This window comes from Cornus florida, unplaced genomic scaffold (genome assembly GCF_030987335.1).
Source record: "Cornus florida cultivar Cherokee Brave unplaced genomic scaffold, ASM3098733v1 CherokeeBrave_3.0.0_Hap2_Chr01, whole genome shotgun sequence".
In the NCBI taxonomy this organism is placed as follows: domain Eukaryota; kingdom Viridiplantae; phylum Streptophyta; class Magnoliopsida; order Cornales; family Cornaceae; genus Cornus; species Cornus florida.
In genome coordinates this window covers 20,995,389-21,018,552 of record NW_026775571.1, presented here as the reverse complement: position 1 = coordinate 21,018,552, position 23,164 = coordinate 20,995,389, and the positions used below count along the sequence as shown (strand labels likewise).

Below are 23,164 nucleotides of genomic sequence, written 5' to 3'. Positions count from 1 at the left end.
CATGTAGCTCGCATGGCTTTGCCTTTCTTTTTCCTTTCCTTTTCATTCTTGTAGGCATAGCAATCGGATTTGAAATGCCCCGGTTTTCCACAATGAAAACATGTAGGTGTTTCTCTTTTTCCTTACTCACTTGATAAACCATTTCTTTTGAAGTTGTTACTCTTTTGGTACTTCTTCATTTAAAAAACTCTTCTCACGGTCTTGGTAATGAGAGCAATTTCTTCTTCTTCTCCATCATTAGGAGCTTTATCAATTGCGACTTCTTTGGTAGAAGCTTGAAGAGCTATATCTTTCTTTTGAGCTTCTTTGTCTTCATCTCTATCATTCATCTCTAGCTTATAGGCCATTAAGGAACCAATGAGTTCATCTATGGGAAGTGTATTGAGATCTTTAGCCTCTTGGATGGCGGTCTTCTTGGCTTCCCAATTTTTTGGCAAAGACCTAAGAAGTTTTCTCACATTGTCGGACGATGTATATGATCTTCCAAGAGCCTTCAAAGGATTCACAATGTTAGTAAAACGAGAGTACATTTCACTAATGGTTTCTTTGTTGTTCATGGTGAAAAGTTCATATTTATGGACAAGCATATTCATTTTAGATTCCTTAACAGGACTGGTACCTACATAGGTAACTTCAAGTTTATCCCAAATTTCTTTGGCCGTTTCACAATCAGAAATTCTATTGAATTCGTCTTTGCTTAAGGCACAATAAAGATTAGTGATAGCCTTGACATTACATTGTACAAGCCTACGGTCATTGAGGGTCCATTCAATATCGGGGGTTGGAACATTTTCATTATTTACTATTTTGGTTGGAACATGGTCCCCTTGTTCTGTGGCTTTCCAAACATCTATATCAATACCTCTTAGGAATGCTCTCATTTTGATTTTTCAATAGTTATAGTCACTTCCATCAAACCAAAGGGGTCTATTGTTAGATTGACCTTCTTGATGAAAATTTGTATTGGCCATGATCGTTCTCTAAGATGATTAATCTTTTTCTAGAGATTAGGCTCTGATACCAATTGTTAGTCACTAATTGACTCTAGAGGGGGGTGAATAGAGTCAAGGGCCAATTTTTGCAATTTAAAATTGTTAAATCTAATAAACTGTTAAGCACAAATCAATTGAAATATTCAAGCAGTATATTGCATAAGTAAGAGAGATAGAGATAAGAGATTGCAAACAGTGACCCGACAATTTAGCGAGGTTCGGAAACTCCTACTCCTCGGCTTAAGGTCCTCCTTTGAGACTTCCTAATTTCACTAAAGCTTCTCCTTAATGGTGGAGAGCAAACCTTCAATTTGAAGCAAGACTTGTTTCTCTTCCTTGCTAGGAGAACACCCTTCTCCTAGACTTCATTTTGGGTCACACTAACCCTTACAAGATCGTAGCAAAGTTTGTAATTTGAAATACAAGATTGAATCTCTCTCTCAATATAAATGTATAAGTGTAAGCTCACAACTAGAGTAGATAAGAATATTAATGAAGCTCAAGATCTAGAATGAGAGAATGCAGTACTCAATGAAAGCTTAGAGAAGGAATTTATATATATTGAATGCTCTTGAATGCTTTGCTTAAAAATATTCTTTCAAGTGGTGTGTTTTTCTTTTTTTCAGACAACACCTCTATATAAATATTTATTCGCACCTCAATATAGCTGTTAGAAGTAGTTGGAAGAATTAAATTCAGAAAAATTGCCGTTGTAGTTCAAATCCCTTAAAGGAGCCAGCTCCTAGCAAGAAGTGGAGGCAGCTCAATTTCAAATGGAGGCGGCTCAAAAAAAAGATTGAGCAGGCTCATTTTCTAAAATGGAGGCGGCTCAAAAAAAAGATTGAGCAGGCTCATTTCTAAAAGATTGTTCTACGAGCCAAGAAATGCTACTGGAGTGAAAGGAGCAGGCTCATTTTTTTGAGTAGAGGCGGCTCCAAAAATGTGCATGACTAAAAATAAATTTAATTAAGACCTATGCACTTCCTATTAAATGTAGCTTGCATATATAAGGTTTATGAGAAAATTTTAGGCAGTTTAAAACTGAATTTAGAATGAGTATACATGATCCTAAAATTGAGCTTCAAAATATATTCAAATAAACTTTGACATTAAATCTTAAGCTCTCACCACCCTATCTACCATTTTCGTCATTCTTTGACCATGATCGTTTAGGCTTGATGAAGACTTGTTTTGTTTCTTTGAAATGCTTTGTGTGATCTTTGAAGTCCGAGTTTTTCTTTGATTTCTTGCACTTTGAGGCTTCCTTGAATCCATAGCTTGAGTATTTGGAATGGATCTTCTAGCTCAACATTGAGGATTGAATATTGATCAACTATATATCACTCAATGAAAATATTAGTACTTAAATATCATTAATGATTTGTAATCATCAAAACATAAGATTGACCTTTAGATAAAAATCTTTAGGCCAACACATATATACCCATATATATATATGTACCTCTATCCATGGGTAATATCTGTACCCATTTAAACCTCATTTCCAAGTAGTCCACGAGACCCTAAATGGTTAGTCCATTACTACTGTCCAAGCCTAACTCCTTTAAAATAAAAATGAAATTAAAATTAAAAAATTAATCATTTAAACTAACAAATAAGTTACAAGAAATTCCACACAACAAAACCACCTATTTCAAATAAACAGCTTATCAAATAAAAATATCGTCACATAAGCACATAGCCACATAATCAACTAAAAATGCATAAGAAATTAAAATTAAATAATGAATTACCTACCTAATCGACAATTAAACTATATGTAGAATAACCCATCAATTCTAAGCATGACCCATCAAACTAGTCACAATTGTAGCACACATCAATCTAGAGAATAATGGAATTTGCAATAATAAGCCATGGAATATCAAATCAAGTAAAGATTGTTTACTTACCTACAAGCATGAATTAAATTGTAGAACAACCCATCAAGCATAAGAATAATCCATCAAATTAGTTAACAAACCCATTCAATGAAGACCATGCATAGCAATCACTAGATCCTTAATTAATCACATATCGACATGCAACCAACATAGAGAAACTAGTGTAGAGATCAATTCTCAAATAATCAAACATAAGATAACATGTAATCACAAAGAGAATCAATAGGAAGAATTAAACCATATAAATCATATAAGACATAATTCCCAATTTAATCACACATAGACATGTAAATAAACTAGAGAATTAATAGGAAGAATTAAACCATAGAAATCATAGAAATATACCAAGATTCATTTTATTCACAAGGTTATAACACTAATCATAAGATAAATTCCCCAAAAAGTATGAAAGAGATAGAGGCTTAGATTACATACTTGGGGTTCATCCAAACCCCAAGAAGAAGCCTAGCCAATCATGAAGGAGGGGGATGTGATCTTGAAACCCTCAAGGGCAATCCCCAAATATGGCTCCATCTTCTTCCTCTCTTCTTTGTTGAATTCTAGAGAGAGAGTGTGTATAGATCTAGAGATGTATTCTTGGTGCCTCCACTCTTCTCTTTCCTTCTAACCCTAATCTCTAACTTTTCTAAAGAGAGAAAATAAAATTACAATCAAAAGAAAATTGAACACTAAAGATATATTACAAAATGGTTCAATTCCCTCTTTATAAAAGGTCATTGAAGTAGTAAACAAATCAGGAAATAAGCCCTCAAAATATCTAATCCCGCAACTATGTAGTAAGTAGAGTTTTGGAGCGCGGGAGTAAAACAACTCACTGCCAGCGCATTTTTGATCGATCGAAGAAATCTTCGATCGATCCAAAAATTCAGCATTTTGACATTTTTCTGGATTTTCCTGGAATCTTCTAAGAACTTTTGTTTGACTACAAAAAGGCTGTAATAAAGCATTTTTAGCCTGTTTGAACCTTACTGACCTGAAATAGACAAAAACACAAATAAGTACTAAAACGGGAAAATAAAGATAGATGAATGGACTAAAATACCCTCGCTTAGGTGCTAAAATGCGTCACATTTAAGCACTCATCTGCAGGTGACTGGGGAATACGGAACCAAGGAAGAGACGATGGAAGCATACCGTTCCATCGTTATGCATGAAGCAAAGAGCTTTGATCAAATCGAGTTCATCTAATTGCTAAGAGAACGTAACGAGGATACCAATCGATTAGCTTACAGTGCGTCAAGTTTTGGAGAAACACTGGCAAGGGTGATTCCAGTTGATCTGTTGTGCCAGCCATTTATCATTGAGGAACCATCTAGCTCAAATCATTTGTAAGTAAATGTCATACCATATGAGCCAAGCTGGATCGAACTAATCACAACTTTCATACGAGATGGGGTGTTGCCTGAACGAAGAGATGAGGTAAGGAAAATCAGACTAAATGCTGCAAAGTATGCCATTGTACATAACAAGTTGTATAGAAATTCTTTCTCGGGTCCATACTTGAAATGTGTTACCCCCACAGAAGCTAGGCAGATCTTGCGAACTATCCACGAGGGTGTGTGTGGCAATTACTCAAGAAGGAGATCTCTGGCGCAAAAAGCGATGATGCAAGGATATTTTTGGCCGAACATGTCATGAGATACAGAAATTTTTTCTAGAAGATGCGATAAGTGCCAAAGGTTCGGACCACTGATCCACCAACCACCTGAAGACTTGCACGTAATGGCTAAACCATGGCCTTTCATGCTATGAGGGATGGATGTGGTTGGCCCTCTGCCTACCGCTAGATCACAAAACAAATACGTTCTGCTTGCAACAGATTATTTTACCAAATAGGTGGAGGCAGAGCCATATCCTAGTGTGACACAGACCCAAGTAAGACGCTTCATCTAGAGTAATATCATTTATCGTTTTAGCGTGCCAAGATCGATCGTTATGGACAATAGGACTAATCTAAATAGTAACCAAGTGAGGAACTTGCTAGAAGAGTATGGAATCAATTAAAAGTTGGCAGCAGTTAGTCATCCGCAAGCGAACGGTCAAGCTGAAATCACGAACAGAACAATCTTTGTTTATATTAAGAAGAAGCTTGAAGATAAAAAAGGGGAAATGGTTAGACGAGGTTACGAACGTCTTATGGGCTTATAGAACAACCCCTAGACGACCGACTGGAAAAAGCCCAATCGCTATGGTGTACGGCACCGAGGCGGTAATACCGGTCAAACATTTAGTCCCAACTGTTCGAAGTTCGGCATGGAATCAAGAGCAGAATGATAGTATATTGAATTTTAACCTTGATTTGCTGGAAAAGAAAATAGATATAGCAGTAATAAGACTCGCGTCTTATCAGCAAATGCTTGTGAATAGCCACAATAAAAAGGTAAAGCATAGAGACTTTGCACCTTGTGATTTAGTTCTGAAAAAGAAGGTGGGAATTGTCAAAAAGATGACGTCACCACGGTAAGGTCCATACAGAGTGGCAGAAGCAATAGGAAAGGGGGCATACAGTTTATAGACCATGGCTGAAAGATTGGTCAATAAACCATAGAACACTATGTCTCTAAAAAGGTACTACTAATAGAGATTGAATTCCATTATGAATAATATTCATTTAGAATTAAATCTTTACAAATGTACAGATTCTTCAAGATTTATAAAAAGAGCTCATTCTGCTTCAAATTTGATTGAGCAAAGAACACTAAACACTTAGCCAAGTAAGTGGCAAATGGCACTATGAGCCGAAAGCTAAACACTTGCACAAAAAATAAAGTCAAGTGGCAAGTGGCATTCTAGCCGAGCGCTAAGCAGGTAGCCAAGTAAGTGGCAAATGGCACTATGAGCCGAACGCCAAACACTTGCACAAAAAAGAAAGTCAAGTGGCAAGTGGCATTCTAGCCTAGCGCCAAGCACTTAGCCAAGTAAGTGGCAAATGGCACTATGAAGCGAATGCCAAACACTTGAACAAAATGAAAAATTAATTAAAAAAATTAAATTGGTAGTTCATTTAAGCACATATTGAAGTATGGATGCTTTGCAAAATAAGATTATCTTCTCATTCATCATCATAGAAAGTTCTTGATACACAATGAGTGATACTGAAATGAAAAGAAATAAGTGTAAAAACCAGCAGAACTCTGTTATGTCATATCATCTCTTGAGCCTGATCCGTTGCCCATTCCACCACCATTGGCTGCCCCGTCACCGCCGACCGGATCACTATCTCCTTCCCTATCATTGATTACTTCCTCGCCTTTGGAGGGAGAGTCAAGATGGATGAACTTCTCAGTTGGCAGAGTTCTGTCAGTGGCAACAACCATGGAAGCAAAAATGGTGGTGAGGGGAGAAACGTTCAGACGGAGAACAGGTGGGATGACCCCTAAACCTGCAATCTCAATGCACTCAATGAATATATTTTTGGTAGGAGCAGGGAGTGGATCCTTGTAAACATTCGGCGGGTTGATGTCCAGAGAGGCTTCTAGTTCATTTGGACCTGTACAGAAACTTGATTCGCCTTCGGGAGGAGAATAGTCAATAAAACCGTCTCTGTATCCCTTGGCATATCTAAGAGGCCCGATCCAAGAAAAGCAGGCGTGAAGAACCTTCATACCAATATCAACTCTACCTTTGACATTAAGTAGAGTAGAGCGTTCATTCAAAAAAATTTCTTCTGAAATTGAATGGGTCAACCGTTCAGCAACCAGAGTGCGCTGAAGGTCCCCCTTCTTAACTTTCAGAGCGTCTCTCTTGGTCTACATGACATTTTCTCTATCTTCAAGACGTCCATCTCGTCATGAAGAGAATCTCGCTTAGCCTTCAGAGCATCCCTCTCAGCCTTCAAAGTACCCATCTCCTTTTTTGAGTCATTCAGCTTAACTAGCAGCTCTGAGTTTTTAGCTTTAGTGCCCTCTCTACTTGGATAGATCTATTAAGACCGATAGAGAGAGCTTTGATTTTCTTATTTGTATATTCTAGACTCTTCTGGAAGGTGAACATCCCAAATAGAGTCTACACAAAGACACAAACGTTCTAGTAATTACAAGTATCAAATAATCAGAATAGGAAAAACAAAGGAAAGTTGGCACAGAAAAAAAAGGAAGAACTACCTCAATAGCAGCTACTGGAAAGCATTGGTACATCTCGTTGAAGGTCATTTTGTTCTGAACCTCTGTATCCTTAGGGGTTCAAATGCCCTTGTAGAAAAGCGAAGGAGGTGACTGGATCTTTGAACAAAGAATTTGTAGGGGCAACCACTGACCCGTCCTCTTGTTTGAGCAAGGGACGCCATGGAATCACTGCTGGTGAAGAGACGAAGGTTCTGGCTGATTCACCCTCTAAAATGGTTACCTAAGGAGAAGGAAAGGTATTAGTGACCCTAAAAGACCGAGCCCTTCGGGCTAGGGGAAGCTCACTTTGATCAGAGCCACCCTCAGGTTAGGGTCTTTTTGCCCAAGCTCTTTTCTGAAACATTAGTTCGGGTGAGGGAAGTTCCCTTAGTGTTTTGAGAAGAACCCTCGGCATTCTGAGCAGCAAGTGGAGAAGTTTCATTCAGGGTTTCAGAGGGTTCATCGTTCGGCAAGATGGGTTGAACTTCAGCCGAGGTGGATGCAGAGGGTTCAGTGGTAGGCCACCCAACGGCCATAACCAGGACAGTTGGAGCAGCCACAGAGGTGATTGGTGTAGTCGCAGGAGTGGCTGCAGAAGGGGCCTCCTCCTGCTAAAAGAAGGAATCTAGATATGCTTCATGGTGGTACCAAGATTAGATATGCCAGAGAGGTTATCTGGGGTGAACAGGTCAGTGGCAAAGGGGATGTCGTTCAGAACGTTCTCCTCTAGAAGGTTAAGTCTGGCCCTGCAAACGCTATAAACCAATTCATCATGATGGATGTGAAGAGAATTACAAAGAAAAGTACAGAAACGAGGAAGGTAGATTTTACAAGGGCAGTCAGTCAGATGTTTCTTATATTTCTTATATAAAGGGACAGAGCAATTTCTAAAAGTTGTTGGGATAGGGAAAGTCCGAGTGAATGGGGTTCACCAATCTCCACTGACCCTAATTATATTTTTCCTCTAACCCTTTTTAGATGAGAGTTTGTTCGTACATATGGATCGTTTCTCAATGGGAAAAAAGTGAAAATATATTTCATTGGTTCGGATTTTGGTGACTCTATAGCAAAGAAGAAGATCTATGATGTCTAGATCAAGGTTCCTATCACGATTTAGGAGTAACAGAACTGATATTACCCTAAGAAAATTGGGGTTAACTTGAAGAGGGGAAAGCCCTAATTGGCTAAAGACATAATAGAAGAACTGGTATAAGGAAAATCTAATTACATTTAAATAAAGAACCAAAAAGAGGATCTCACCAGGGAGAAGACCCTCCCCGGATCTCTCATCCAGGTCTGTGGGGTAGACTCGAAGGGAAAAATTGTTAGGAATGTTGTTCCTCGAACGAAGAGCATCCAAATTAGGAGCCATTAAAAAGATAGGGAATTTCTCAATTTTAAGCTTTCTTTCTTCTAAGGAAAATAGCAAGGGAATAGAACTAACCCTTGAAAAGAGATCTGCAAGGCGCACCACAGCAGAGCAAAAAAATAAAAATCATGAAGGAAAGCTCACCGGAGAAGACAAGGAAAACTCATCGGAGAAGATAAGGAAACCTTACCGGAGAAAACAGGTTATTGATGGATGTCGTTGAAAGAGACTATAATCAAAGGTAAAGAAGAGAAAGCCAGAGTGAAGAAAAAAGATGAGGGTTTGAGGTTTTAAAGAGAAAGTGGCTCAATATCCAAAGAATCATGGCAATGATGATGTGGTAAATCATAAAACATGGGTTATGGAACCAACTGTTCGCTTCCCCACATCACCGCCTCGAGCCGACTTATCATGATTAAGTTCCTTCGATAATTCCACCCTAATTAATTATGGTGAGATTATGGGGGCAGATGAGGATACCAAAAATGGCCTGGGCCGGGCACGATCTAGATTACGAGAAACAGGGTCTGGAAAGAACATTTGGTTCAACCAAATTATCATTAATCAGGCCCATGATCGGTGGATCAATCTGAAAGCCCAGTTTCAGAGTGAAGGAAATGGGCCTATATCCAAGATGAGCCAAAAGGATCAGCCAAACGTAAATAGTTAGTTAGGAAGCTTCTAAAATGATTGTAGAGATCTATAAATAGACTGAGAAAATGAGGGAAAGGGGGTTGAGATATTTTTTAAGTGTATAATTATTCTGTCCAAAGTTAGATAGGATATTTCTTGCATCTTCAGGGTTTTCTACGATTTGTTGTTCTTCTCCTGGATCAGTATCTAAGAGAAAATCTGCAACCACTTGCCCCTTCTTTGTGGTGCGTGGTTCATACCGAATCTCAAAGGAGCTTAATTCAATTGCCCATTTGGTAATCCGACCTGAAATATTTGGCTTACTGTGAATTGCTCTGATTAGATATGTTGTGGGGACTATTATCCGATGAGCCTCAAAGTAATGCCGAAGCTTCCTTTTTGCCTGGACCAGAGCGAGGATGACTTCTTCCACCATCGAGTACCTACTCTCTGCATCAGTCATGGTCTTGCTAGAATATAAAACCGGGTGTTGCTTCTTTCTTACTTCTCTTACTAGAGCCGAACTGGTCGCCAATCGAGATACTGCTAGATAGAGATATAATGGTTCTTCGGGTTCTGGGCTAAATAAAATTGGAGGGCTCGTCATGTACTCCTTGAGTTTTATAAGTGTTTCTTATTGCTCTGCCCCTCAAATGTCTCCTTTTCTTGCCTTGGTTGCATCGAAGAAGGGCTTGCATTTATCTAATAACCTAAATATGAAACGGCTGAGAGCCGCTATTCTCTTAGTAAGGATTTGGACTTCGTTCATGGTTCGGGGTTCTTTGTTCTGTAGCAGTTTTGTCAACTGTGTGGGGCTTGCTTCTATCCCTCTCTTGTTCACCAAATGACCGAGGAACTGGCCTGAGGACACCCCGAATGAACACTTTGCTGGATTTAACATCATTTTATTCTCCCTGAGAGTGTAATATGTCTTGCAGATGTTGCAGATGATCTTTCTTGTCCTTACTTGTTACAACCATGTCGTCTATGTAAGCCTTAACTGTTCGGGTGATCTACTTTTCGAAAACTTTATTAATTAGCCGTTGATAAGTTGCCCATGCGTTCTTCAATTCGAAAGGCATTACTTTGTAACAGTAGGTCCCACGTTCGGTAATGAAAGAAGTATCCTCTTTATCCGAAAGGTCCATCGGGATCTGGTTGTAACCTAAATAAGTATCAAGGAAAGTTAGTTTCTCATACTCGGTCGTAGCATCCACCATGATGAGCGCTGAAAAGTGTATATTTAAATCCCTTAAGCTTAGGCATTCTAGTACCTTTATCTATTTTACTTTACCATTTTAGATTGATTTCGTATTATTTCCATTTTCAGGCACTTATCCCGAAAATAAGCTAACTCAGCCAAATAAGAGCTTAATTGAAGCAATTCTAAGATGAATCAAAGAAAGGATCCAAGTGGAAGCAAAAGGAAGAAAAAGGTGGAAATCAACATCTTCGATTGATCTCAGATCAAAGTTCAATAGATCAAAGTTCAATCGATCCAACATGATCGATCTCAACACTTCAAGATGGATCAGAGCCATGATAACATTTTCAGAGATCTCAAAAGTTTGATCGATCCAACATCATTCTTCGATCAATCGAACTACTTTGTCCTTATCCAAATGATTGATCTTATCTAGTTGTACCACCCTACCAACCACTTTTATCCTTTTCCCAAAAATATCTTCAAAATATCTCAGATTTGTCTTTATCCAAAAAAGCGCCACCAATGAAGATCGATCTAGCCTAAGTTCAATGGATCTCAGTAATGTTTGATCGATCCAAGTCCAAGGTTCGATCGATCGAACTTACTCCAGTGCGAAAAAGTTAAATTTCCAGCTCATTGAAAGTTGTCCTTTATCCAATCATTAGGAAATATTGTGTGCACGACCCCAGCTTATTTTGGGTGTCATTTGACCTACCTATATAAGGATAAGGATTGGAGAAACATCACCATAAGTGGCTAGACATCCTCTTGGGGCTAGAGTTAGCCCAAAGCATGCTTTCTATATCTTAATCTTATGTATTATTAAGGGATTAGTGTTGTAATTAATGTTTTGACACTTTGATATATATAGATCTTAATTGTTCAATGATTTATGTAGTTAAATGCTTTCAATTGATCATTTCATTATATCCATATGTCTATGTATGTTAGCATAGATGTTCATGTGCTTATGCGTGTCTATGTGTATTGATGCTATAAATTTAGAGATTGTCAAAACATAGTGCTTAATGGAATGCTCTTATGATTTTCTTGATGGTTCATACTTATTCCTTTATGGATTGTGCCTCTCCCCTAATTTATTTTCATGCTAGTAGTGTAGATGTAGTGTAGTTGTAGTGTAGTGTTAAATGGGAGGATAATCCATGCTTGTTGTTTGATGATCCAAACTTTTGAATGCAAGTAGCAAATGTCTCTAACCTTGTGTTGTATTTGGATTATGAGCTTAATGAAAGGATTAATGACTTGTTTTGATCTATTGTGCCTTTCACATGTTATTTAGACAATATATGCTTCATTGCTTAGATATATTGTGCCTTTCACATGATGTTTAGATAATACATGCTTAACCAGTCATCCTTGCTTGTTGAATCAACCAAACACACACACACACACCAATATTGTAACACACCATTTGCCTTCATTAGTCACATTTCAATGGTATGGAAATGCATTGCTTGGTGGTGATCTCTAAACCCCAAGACTATTCTCTCTCTTATTTGCTCTTAGTTGCATTCTTTTGTTATCACTTAGTTTAATTTAGTTGCTCTCTAGTCTAATCAACCAACCAACCAATTGTTTGATCACTCGACCTACTAGCCCTAATAGCGATTCCATAACCTTGTTCGACCCTCACAATCCCTTGGGACGATCCCTACTCGCCCTAGCTATATTTATAGTGAAAGGTAGTAGTGGCTTCTATAAATGTAAAACTTGGCCCTCGCTTTAATGCACACTCTTTAAGCTTGTGGTAGGACGGCGACTAATCCCACCACTATAGTTTTTTGGCGCCGTTGCCGGGGATTGATTTGATTTGGCAATATCGGAATTGTGGAATCAATTAGGATTAGTAGTCTTTTGATCGTGTCTTTAATTTATTTTTATTTTTCTTTTTGGTTATTTATTGTGTTGTTCTTACTTGACTAGTGCATTGTTGGAGAGGAAGTAAGCAAAGGAGCATTCAAGCAAAGCAAAGAAAGTAAAAAGCTAAAAATTTAAAAAATTTGCTAAGCTAAGCTTTAAATTTGGAGTTGAAGTGCTAAAGGACCTTTGTGAGACTTTCTTTACTCAATCCCTTAGACAAATCGTGAGCCCGCGTGGAGGCATTCTTATATGTTCTTTGCATCATTGTTGTTAAAGCATAGGAGTATAAATTAAGTGTTTGTGGAAGAAGTCTAATTGCATTGTTGTGAAGGCATAGTGTTTGTCATTCTTTGTGCTTGTTGTGTTTTGCATTGTGCATGCTGTTGGGAAACGTGCAAGTTTTCAAAACTTTTAAGGGATTTGCAATCATGGATCTTGATTCATCACATAGAGACAAGTTTTATGCAAAGACAAGTAAAAGATGATGTATAATTCAATAAACAGATTGAATACTTACATCAAAGGTCTAAGTAAACCTTTTAATCTTTCCTCTAAAGTGAATGTTCTCACTTATTGTAGATCCCTTTAGCAATATCCTTTCTCCTTCTTCTTGATTATAATATTCCCTTTAGGAATCACCAATATGCCTTAATGAATGACCTTGGAATCTAGGCTTGTGGTAGCCTCCTTTAGAAGAGAAAACAAAACCCTAAAATCTAGAGAGAGAAAGTGTATTCCTTTTTCTTGTTTTAAAAGTCACACCTAAAATATACATGAACTCATGTATATATAGGCAAAAATAAAAATAAGAATAAGGAAACAATAAATCATTCTCCATCTCTAATTCAACTTTTTCAATTCTAACAGGACTCCAATATCAACTTGGGCTATTGGTGAGAATCCTTTTGGGCTTACTATTTTCTTGGCTCCTATAAATTAATAATTGGTCCGGTCCATTAAACCATAGACCCAATTCAATTAATTCATAAATTAATTTCTACTCCACTAAAAGAAATTAATTGCACTCCAATTAAATAGTAAATAACCTCTAAGTCAATGTTGCACTTTGACCCCTCTATGCTTAATTATTTATCAGATAATTAAAGCCATCAATCCGATAACATAATTAATATAATTATTTTGTTACCTTTGATTATTTCCGACTCGATCACAATAAAATATTTATTTGACAAAAAATAATAATTTACTAAATAAATATATATAGAAAACATTTTTTTAAAACATACGAAGACCTTCGAATTTAATTTGTGATCAACCATAATCAAAACAAAATAAATACAAATAGCACTGATGCAAATATTGAGAATATAGATCTCTAACTATTAATTACATAACTACCCAAAGTGTCGATCTAAGGATCCCGAGGTATCCGCAGAATAAATCAAAGTAATTATTAATTAATAAAAGAGTCTATACTTCTCTCACGCTTGAGAGTCAAAAGCCATGGCTGTGATAGAGAGCAATTGCATACGACAGCTCTCGCAATATATCTCAATCTATCGTGGACTCGGTTCAAGTCTTAACTAATTAAATGTCCATCCATAATTACCGACTTTAAACCATTTATGATTACTAATTTATAACATAGTATTAATTACCATTACATACATATATAAATATATTTTGTAATCAAGTGGACACAATCAATTCCATAATGAATTGAAAAATAATACATTCCATTCACCAATTGTATAATGCTTTAATAATAATATCCAGATAAGAAACCACGACTTTTACAATCCAAAATTAGAATTTGCTATGCTAGGGCACACATATCCTAACACATGCATGGTCGTCGTTCATTGAGACCCACTCTTGTCCCTTTAGATTTACATCTTGAATCCATCGTTAGAAATCCTAGGGAAAGAGGAAGTTCAAATAGAACCAATCTATCAATGGATGACTATAATGATGATCACATTAAGACCTTGGTCATCTTAATGTGCACAATGAGAACATACAAGTACCATTAGGCATGCCTAGGCCATACATTCACGAACCACCACAACAACAAAGCCAAGCTCCATATGGAATGCCAAGGCCAATGTATGCTCCACAACCTCCCATCATCAATCAAGGAATTCAAAACCAAGGTGTTCATGTTGCACCTCAAGTAGCTAATCCACCTCTTGCTTTAAGAGACCATTATGTGCCTAATGAGTATAATGCACCTACATGCATCCAATTGCCTCCATTTAGAGCACATCATTATGAAATTAAGCCACAAACCATTCAAATGCTTCCTAACTATCATGGACTTCCATGTGAAGAACCTTACAAGCATTTGGATGAGTTTCTTGAAGTATGTTCCACCGTAAAATATACAGACATGCCGAAAGAGGTCTTAAGACTCAAAATTTTTCCATTCACCTTAAAAGATAAGGCAAAGTATTGGTTTAACAATCTTAGGCCTTATTCAATCACTTCTTGGGCAGAAATGCAACAAGAGTTCTTTAAGAAGTACTATCCGGTTTCAAAAACCAATGCTATGAGAACTTCAATCCGAGAATTTTCACATGGGGATGGAGAAACGTTTCATGAGGCATGGGAATGCTTCAATGAATTGCTTAGGAAGTGTCCACATCATGACATGCCCAAATGGCAATTAGTTCAATATTTCTTTGAGAGCTTATCGGACAATTACAAAGGCATGGTTGATGCTTCCATGGGTGGCTCATACATTGATAGGCATGAGGATGACGTGTGGCGTCTTTCTGAGAGCATAAGTGAAAATTCTTTGCATAAAACATTATCATCCAAGAATGGTAGAAATTCACAACGTAGAAAGAGTGTTGGCTTACATCAAGTTAACCATTCAAATGAAATAGCTGCCAAAATGAAGTCTTTATCTCAAAGGTTTGATCAATTTTTGATTAACCAAAACTCGGCGAACCAAGTATCTTCCTTCCCTAACCATTCTCATCGTGCATCAAATGAAACATGTATGACTTGTTCTATTGTTCTTCATTCTACTTCTCATTGTCCTCACGGACAAGTGCAAAATGAACCTAATGAACAAGTCAATGTAGCTTTTATAAACCAAGGGAACAGTCCTTATGGTACTCATTATAATCCAAGTTGGAGGAATCATCCGAATTTCTCTTGGAAAAACTAAGGAGAGGGCTCAAACCCTTCCCAAGGCGGTTTTCAAGGGAAGTAAATTCCACCTCCACTTCAAAACCAAGGATCCGAAGGTTATAGACCTTATTAATCACAAGGGAATCAATTTGCTAATTCTCATTTTCCCAACCAATCTTTTTCCCAAGGAAATACTAGAAGTCCCACCTTTGAAGAAAAAGTTTTGAATGCTTTGGGCACTTTAGAGGCTAACACACAATTGCTTCATTCTCACTCTCAATGTATTGCGAAGCTAGAAACCCAAGTAGGGCAAATAACAAGCACTCTCAATGCAAGAGAGAAGGGAAAGATGCCTATTAACGCCCCACCTAAGCAACAATGTGTTGCGGAAACCCGTTCCTCATCAGAAGGCCACACCATTGAACATACTAATGCGGTGACAACCTTGCGGAGTGGTGGGATTGTGGACAATCAAGTTGAAATGTCCAATAATGAGAGTGAACCGGTGCAACCTCAAGTTGTCACTCATCCCATTTCACATCGCATTCCTCCTTCATTGCATATACATGATCTTGTGAATGAGAAAGTCTTGAAAAATGTGTTTGAAAAAGAAGTTTTGAAAAATGATGTTGAAAAAGTTTTGTTGAAAAATGATTTGAAACAAAGTGATTTGATAACTTCTTATGTTGAAGAGAGTTCAAAAGGAAATTCTAAAAAAGTGTTTGAACCAAAAGTTCCATTTCTGGATGCCTTAAAAGGATCCATTTCAAAAGACAAGCAAAAGGCAAAAACCAATGAAATTATGGAAATGTTTAGGCAAGTAAAAGTTAATCTTCCACTTTTGGATGCAATCAAGCAAATTCCGTCTTATGCCAAATTATTGAAAGACTTGTGCACCCAAAAGCGGAAAAACAAGAGCCAAGTGCCAAGAAAAGTGGTTTTGACCGAGCAAGTAAGCTCAATTTTGCAACATAACACTTTGCCAAAGTTTAAGGACCCTGGTTCACCTACTGCTTCATGCATCATTGGTGATCATATCATTAATCGGGCACTTCTTGACTTAGGAGCAAGTGTTAACCTTCTTCCATACTCGGTTTATGTCAAATTGGGCCTAGGTGAACTAAAACTGACGTTGGAAGTTTTGAAACTTGCCGACCGATCTATCAAAAAGCCTAGGGGTGTCATTGAGGATGTTTTGATTAAAATTGATAAATTCTTCTTTCCGGTTGATTTCATTGTCATAAACAAGGAACCTGTCCCCAATCCTAAAAGCCAAATTCTCGTTATCCTTGGCCGTCCTTTCTTGGCAACCACTAATGCCAACATCAATTGTAGGATGGGGATAATGAAGATCTCATTTGACCACATGAAGGTAAAGTTGAATATCTTCAATCCCACACTCAATTCATTTGACAAATATGAAGGAGAGGTTAATGTTGTCGATAAATGTCATGATCTTCAATGTCAAGGAAGTGAGCTTTTGTGTAAGACCAAAACTTCTAAAGGATCATCTTCAACCTTGCATTTTAAAATACTTGTTTCAAATTCTTGCTTTGAAAAGGCATGGAAGCCCAAAGTTTGTGATTGCATAGAAAAGGATCAAAAGTTTCTTTTGAGCTTAATCCAACAAGTTCTTCAAAGAACCATTTGTTGGGTGGAGTTCAAAGCATCTATCACCCCAACAAGGAGGGGATGCATTATAAGATCTTTGATCCGGGCTAAAAGAGCCCAACGTCTTGCTAGAGACGTTAAAGACTAGCAACGACATTTCGTAGGGTGTCAAAACCTTATTCCTCCCTCATTTCTATCTTAAATTTCATTTCTTGCGAAGTCTATATACTTATTTTTGGTTCATATGCATTGATAGGAACTGTGATTAGGATTGCATAAATTTTTGTGTTATGATTGAGCATTTTGCATAAGTTCGATCGATCTCAAATGAGAGTTCGATTGATCGAACTTCCACCTGCATCCAACACTTAGAAAAATTTTCTACCTACATCCGCCTGCATCCAAATCACCTCTCTGTCCCATCGTTCGAACTAATTCTCAGATCGATTAGAAGACCTTAGATCGATCCAACTTTAAAGTTTGATCGATCTCATGATCCAACACTTAGAAAAATTTTAAGCCTGCATCAACCTGCATATTCAGCTCTCTGTCTCATCGATCGAAAACATTCCAAGATCGATCTGAACTTCTTCGATCGATCCAACTTCAAAGTTCGATCGATCTTCAAGTTCCAACACTTAGCCAATTTTCTAAGCCATAAACCTGCATATTTTTGCCCTCTGTCTGATCGATCGAACTCTTGTTCTGATCGATCTCAGTTCTTCATTTCATTATTTTGACTTTTCAAATTTCAAAAATCCAAAAATATTTTCATTTTTATTTTATTTTACTTTATTTTCATTTCATTTTATTTTATTTTTCAAAAAGTTTTCAAAAATACAAAAATATTTTAGTTTATTTAGTTTTTAATTATGATTGTTCAATGAAAAAAAAAAAAAAACTTTGAGGAGAGTTCATCAAAGTTCGATCGATCTGAAATCTCAGTTCGATCAATCGAACTAATAGGGAAATGTTTTTAAAAATAAAACCGAGAGTTGTGAGATCGATTGCAAAGATCAATCCAACAAATCCTTACCCTAACCCTTGTTTCCCTCATTGTCGCCGTGAACCCCAATCACCCTTTCCATTTCCGGAGAGTTCCAACCTTTGATTTTCTCTCTTTCCTCTCGGATTTGCATTACCATCTTCATCTCCTCTTCCCTCGCGACTAGAGGTGAGATCCGAACCACATTTTGTCATTTCAAGCTTTAATTTGATAATATATGTTGCCTACATGCTAGATCTGGGATGAATGATGATGAAATCCACCATTGATGAGCTTGAAGCATGTTTGTATATATATGTATATATATGTGTATATATGTTTTTATATTTTTTATTTTTGAATTGATCATGGGAGTATGGGCCTTGTTTGGGTGATGGTAATTGATGTTTGTTGTGTTGATGGGCCCACGACCATGTCGTGAAGGCCCCGTGCCATCGACATCACAGATCTGTGACTTTTCAGTTTTCACCTTCGCACAGTTCGATCGATCGAACTTCAATCTCAGATCGATCTTGAGAGATCGATCGAACTCATACCTCAAATTGATCAAAGTTTTGAGATCGATCTCAAACCTTTTTATGATCGATCGAACTTCACAGATCTCATACACACACTTCATTCATCATACATTATGTTCATGCTATCTCATATATGCCCAATGCCTATGACATTCTACATTGGATGCATTTCATACTTACATTGTTTAGCATGTTTCATATCCTATCACTTGCATAGATTCATGTCATCTATATGATTTGTCTATCTTATTTAACATGCATGTTTCTATTTTGTGCTTTCAATTCTTAATTCTGGTACTAATGATAAGCGCCGAATATTGCATATTCAAGCGCCCTTAATTGCATTATTTAAGTCCATTGTTTGCTTATATTATGTAAATTACTTTTATTTGCATGTTTTTGTATATTTTCAGGTCCATTGGCCAAAAAGAAGCAAGAAGGATGCTTTGTGGAGTTTTGGCTATCAAAAGGCACAAGGCTGAATTTCTGGCAGCAGTAGATCCGGAACTTTGCTCGCCATTTTGACCTTAAAAACTTGAGAACTGGACTTCCATCATAACATGACATATTTAGAACTCTGAATCAACTTTCCAAATCTTCAAGTGGTTTGTCATTCAGAGTTCGGAGCAGAGAGTTATGATCTTCTTATCATAGGTGCTCAGAACTGCCTGGCAGCAATGAAGTTCTGCCTTGTTCTTCAATTTCAACCAACCATACTTGAGAATTGGATCTCTAGATCTCTGAATTAGCTTTCTAAATCTTCAAACGGTTCATCATTCAGAGTTTGGAGTGAAAAGTTATGGCCATTTTACCAAAGTAGGTCCGGGCGGAGCAAGGCAAGAATGGAGCATTCTGCTCTAATTTCGAGTGCCGAGCCCTTATTGCGAGTGCTCGAAATTGGGGCAGAATTGCATCCGGAAATGGCCCATTTTCAGCCACTTGCATCTTGGGTTCCTCAATTCTAATTTTCCTCTTTAATGGTTGGCTGGAGATGTTGGTTGGTGGGGGTTTTTAGAGCCTTATCTATACAAGAGAAGAGGAGGGAGGCGACACAAGATTAAAAAGCTTCATTTTGAGAAGATAAAGGAGACAGAAGAGAGCAAAGAGGAGGAGTTCTTGAAGCTTCAAGGAGGAAGCTCGAAAATGGAGGGGAAAGCCTTGCTTCTTCCTTCATCTAGGGCCACCATGGGTAACTAAACCTCCTCTAGGGAGGTGATGAAGCTCCATTTTGTAAGCTTTGCTTTGTTTTGATTTATATTTGGGGGTTAATATATGTATGTAATCCTTCCATGAACTAGAGCTCTTCATTTGATGTAATGAATTTCAATATCTATACATAATCATCTTGAGTTAAATATCTTGTCTTAGATGGTTTTTCTCCTATGATTATATTGCTACATTTTCATAGTGGCAATGGAATGGAGTTTATGGAAGTGTTGTTAATGGCATGATATTTAGGAGATTTGATAATCTATTGCTTAGGATCTTCCTATAATAAATTATTCTTGCATTCTATGTCATGTGCTTCTACTATGTGATTAAGGGCTTGATAACTCTATGCTTAGTGAGTATGTCTAAGGTTACAACCTAGTTTAGGTAACCAAAACATGTAATGCTTTGATAGGTTATTCTTACCTATTGATTTCATAAATTTCTTGAAGGGAATGTAATAATTTGTGTTGTTGCATCCCATGGTTATACATATATGTTATTCCCCTAAGTAAATCATATCCTAGCATGCTTATTGATGGTTGTGGAGTCTCTTCCCTAGTCTCTTCTCTATTGTTCTATCTCATCTAATTCTTGCAAGTCACTATTGTTTTATGCACATTTGAATTCCTAGTTTAGTGACAAACAAAACAAACCCTCTATGAACACCCCTTATCACTCTAAAATGACTCTAGACACTTAGGTTGCCATAGATTAGCACAGTCCCAGTGGTTTGACTTACCCGACCAATAGCCCTATTTTACAATGATTCGTGCTATTGCGACGGTTGATGTTTAATTAACCAACCGATCAATTTTTGGCGCCGTTGCCGGGGACTGCAAACGGTTTAGTGACCAAAGTTCTAGGGTTAAATTTTAGTTTGATTGTGAATATCGTGTTTTGTGAATATTCCTTGTGTGTTTTAATCATCTTTAAGTTGTAAATGAGATTCTAGGAACTCGAAGCTCGCCGTGGGAATGCTAGCAAATTGTAAGTCTAGAGGACCCCGGGTAAGTCTTTTGACCTTCTAGTTTCTAATTGTGAATATCGTGCATGTGTTAAGCTTAGAAGTAGATAAATTGCAAGCCCTTGTCGAGGCTAATCTTTATTGTGTATTTTCAATTCCAAGCATCGGTCATTGTCATGGCCAATTTAATTTTTGTCTTGATAATTGAGGAGAAAGGGAATATCATATGTGGAGGTTATGGTGATGAAGTGTTGTGTTGATTGCTTTGTGTGTTGTTGAATTACTCCTAGATGGAGGATAACTATCTTCCAACTCAATTCTACACATCACATGAGTTTTGTGCATTTTGCTCTAGTCATACACATCATACAAGAGAATGTCTTCTAACGAGACAATTCTCGGACTTTTATCTAGAGCAACCAAATAAAAATTTCTTTGAACCGGGTAATGATCCATATCTCAAAGGTTATGACTCGGGTAGGGGAGATCACCAAAACTTCTTGTGGCATGACATGGAAAATTCAGACCCACAACCTCATGAGCAACATTTTCAAGCCAATTTTCAACCCAATGATCATTATTTCCCGCCCTCTTCTCCTTTTCCACTGTCTCCATTGGATGAGTTACTTGTTGCTAACAAACAAATGATGGAGTCTATGCACACGCAAATGATGGAGTCCAACAAGCAAATGTTGGATGACATTGTTAGCATGCAATCCACCACTCATTCTCATTCCCAATTTAGAGTTGATTTAGATGACCAAATAGCCCAAATTCAACAAATGGTTGATGCTCTAAATCATGAAAATGACGAAGAATTTTCCATTGAACTTGTGGCCAATCCAAAAGAAAATTCTATGAATGATGAGATTACTCCTAGTAACTTTCATCATGAGAATGATCAAGTAGTCATCACATATGAAAATGATGAAATGGTGGTTGAAGATCAAATTGTTGCCACTCATAAAATGGAAGAATTTGTGGTTCAAAATAAGGGAAATAATGGTGTAGAGATTGTCTACCCTACTCCAAAACAGCCCCTACATAATCCTTTGCTTGATGCACCTCCTTTAATGGAGGATCCTCTAAAAGCTTGCTTAGCTCATTTCAATTATGAGGATTTTGATGTTGACAATTCTATTTTGGAGGTAAATTCTTTGTTTGATATTCCTCCACCTATTCTCTCTCTTCCTTGGGCAACATCAAATGTATCCCTCTCTTGGGAGCTTGCACTTCCTCTCATTCCTTCTCCTGAGTTATCTCAAGCTATTGAGCCCGAACCGCCGAATAAATGTGAGGAAGATGTTGAAAGTCTGAAGGATAACTTGTTGAGCATTCCCGTGCTCAATATGACCCTTCATAAGTTGTTGCTTAGTGCACCTTCACCTAATCCATCTTCCCATAATCCAAATAAGCCCCATAATCCAAAGTTCTTCATTGAGGATGAAGAGTGGGTTGAGGTCTTTCCGCTACCTCTTTTCCACTTTTGTCTTCAAGCTCTTCCTCCTTCGATTTTAAAAGAATTATCCTATTTGGGGAAGCTTGAATCTCTTGAGAGACATGGTATAGGGTAAGGAGGACTAACCTGATCTTGGTGTGTCTAGCTATCGAGATTTTTGAGGATTAGTACCTGCTCTAACTTCGTCTAGCTATCGACATTAAATTTAGCAAAGCAAGGGAATAAATTCTTTCGATGTTCCAAGCTTCTCTACCTTCTTAAATTGCTCGTGCCTTGAAATTTTCTAGGAAATGGTTTCGATAAGCCAAAAATTTGATTTTTCTGAAATAGTCTTCAGTTGTGTTTCGCAATTTTAGACCGGCTTATTAGACCTTCTCAACTCCTGTTTTCATTCCCGCAAGTTTCCGGCTCTATCAGACAATTTTCTCAGACTTTCGACATGGCACTCACATGCATAGCCTCTCATCTTCAATGCATTGTTGGATCATGGTTCCTCAAAATCATCCATGCATTTGTGTGATGTTGCGAAAGTTTGAAAAGTTTCTTAAATTCATTCATGCAGTATAGAGTAGTTGCAAGGTCTCAAAATTTTCCCAAATTTCATCCATGCATTTGAGATGAAGTGCAAAGTTTAAATTTTTCCATGCATTGAATTAAAATGGAGTTGCTAAGTTTTAAAAAAATTTCCATGCATTTGAGATGATGTGCAATTTCAATTTTTTTTTTCTTTTCTCCTAAATTCATCCAAGCATTGGAGAAAAATTGCTCAGTCTGAAAAATTTTCAAAATTTTCCATGCATTGCATTGAAGCTTAGAGCTTGGCAATTTTTCCATCCCTGCAATTGCAAAGTTTTTGAAAAAAAATTTCCCACAAGTCCATCCATGCATTGCATTAGAATAATGTGCCAAGTTTCATAATTTTCCATGCCAAGTTTCACTTTCTATCCATGCATGCAAGGTGAAACTATTCTATCCATGCATTGATTTGGATGCATATTGCAAGGTTTTATCAACTCTTCAGCTCTCAGTTGATCATATTCACATTCACAATGCATAAGAATGAAGCACATAATGTTACAATGCATGCAAAAATTCATCTCTCAACCTCAATGCTCACTGCCGAGTGCTCCAAGGCTTTAACCAAGATTCCATGAGCCTACTGCCTTCATTTAGAGCACTCTAGCT

General features: G+C 37.4%; 1 pseudogene; it reads right to left on the bottom strand.

The window, feature by feature from the left end:
- Window positions 1-14,624: 14,624 nt before the first annotated feature.
- Window positions 14,625-14,723, bottom strand: LOC132283434 (small nucleolar RNA R71; annotated as a pseudogene).
- Window positions 14,724-23,164: the final 8,441 nt, after the last annotated feature.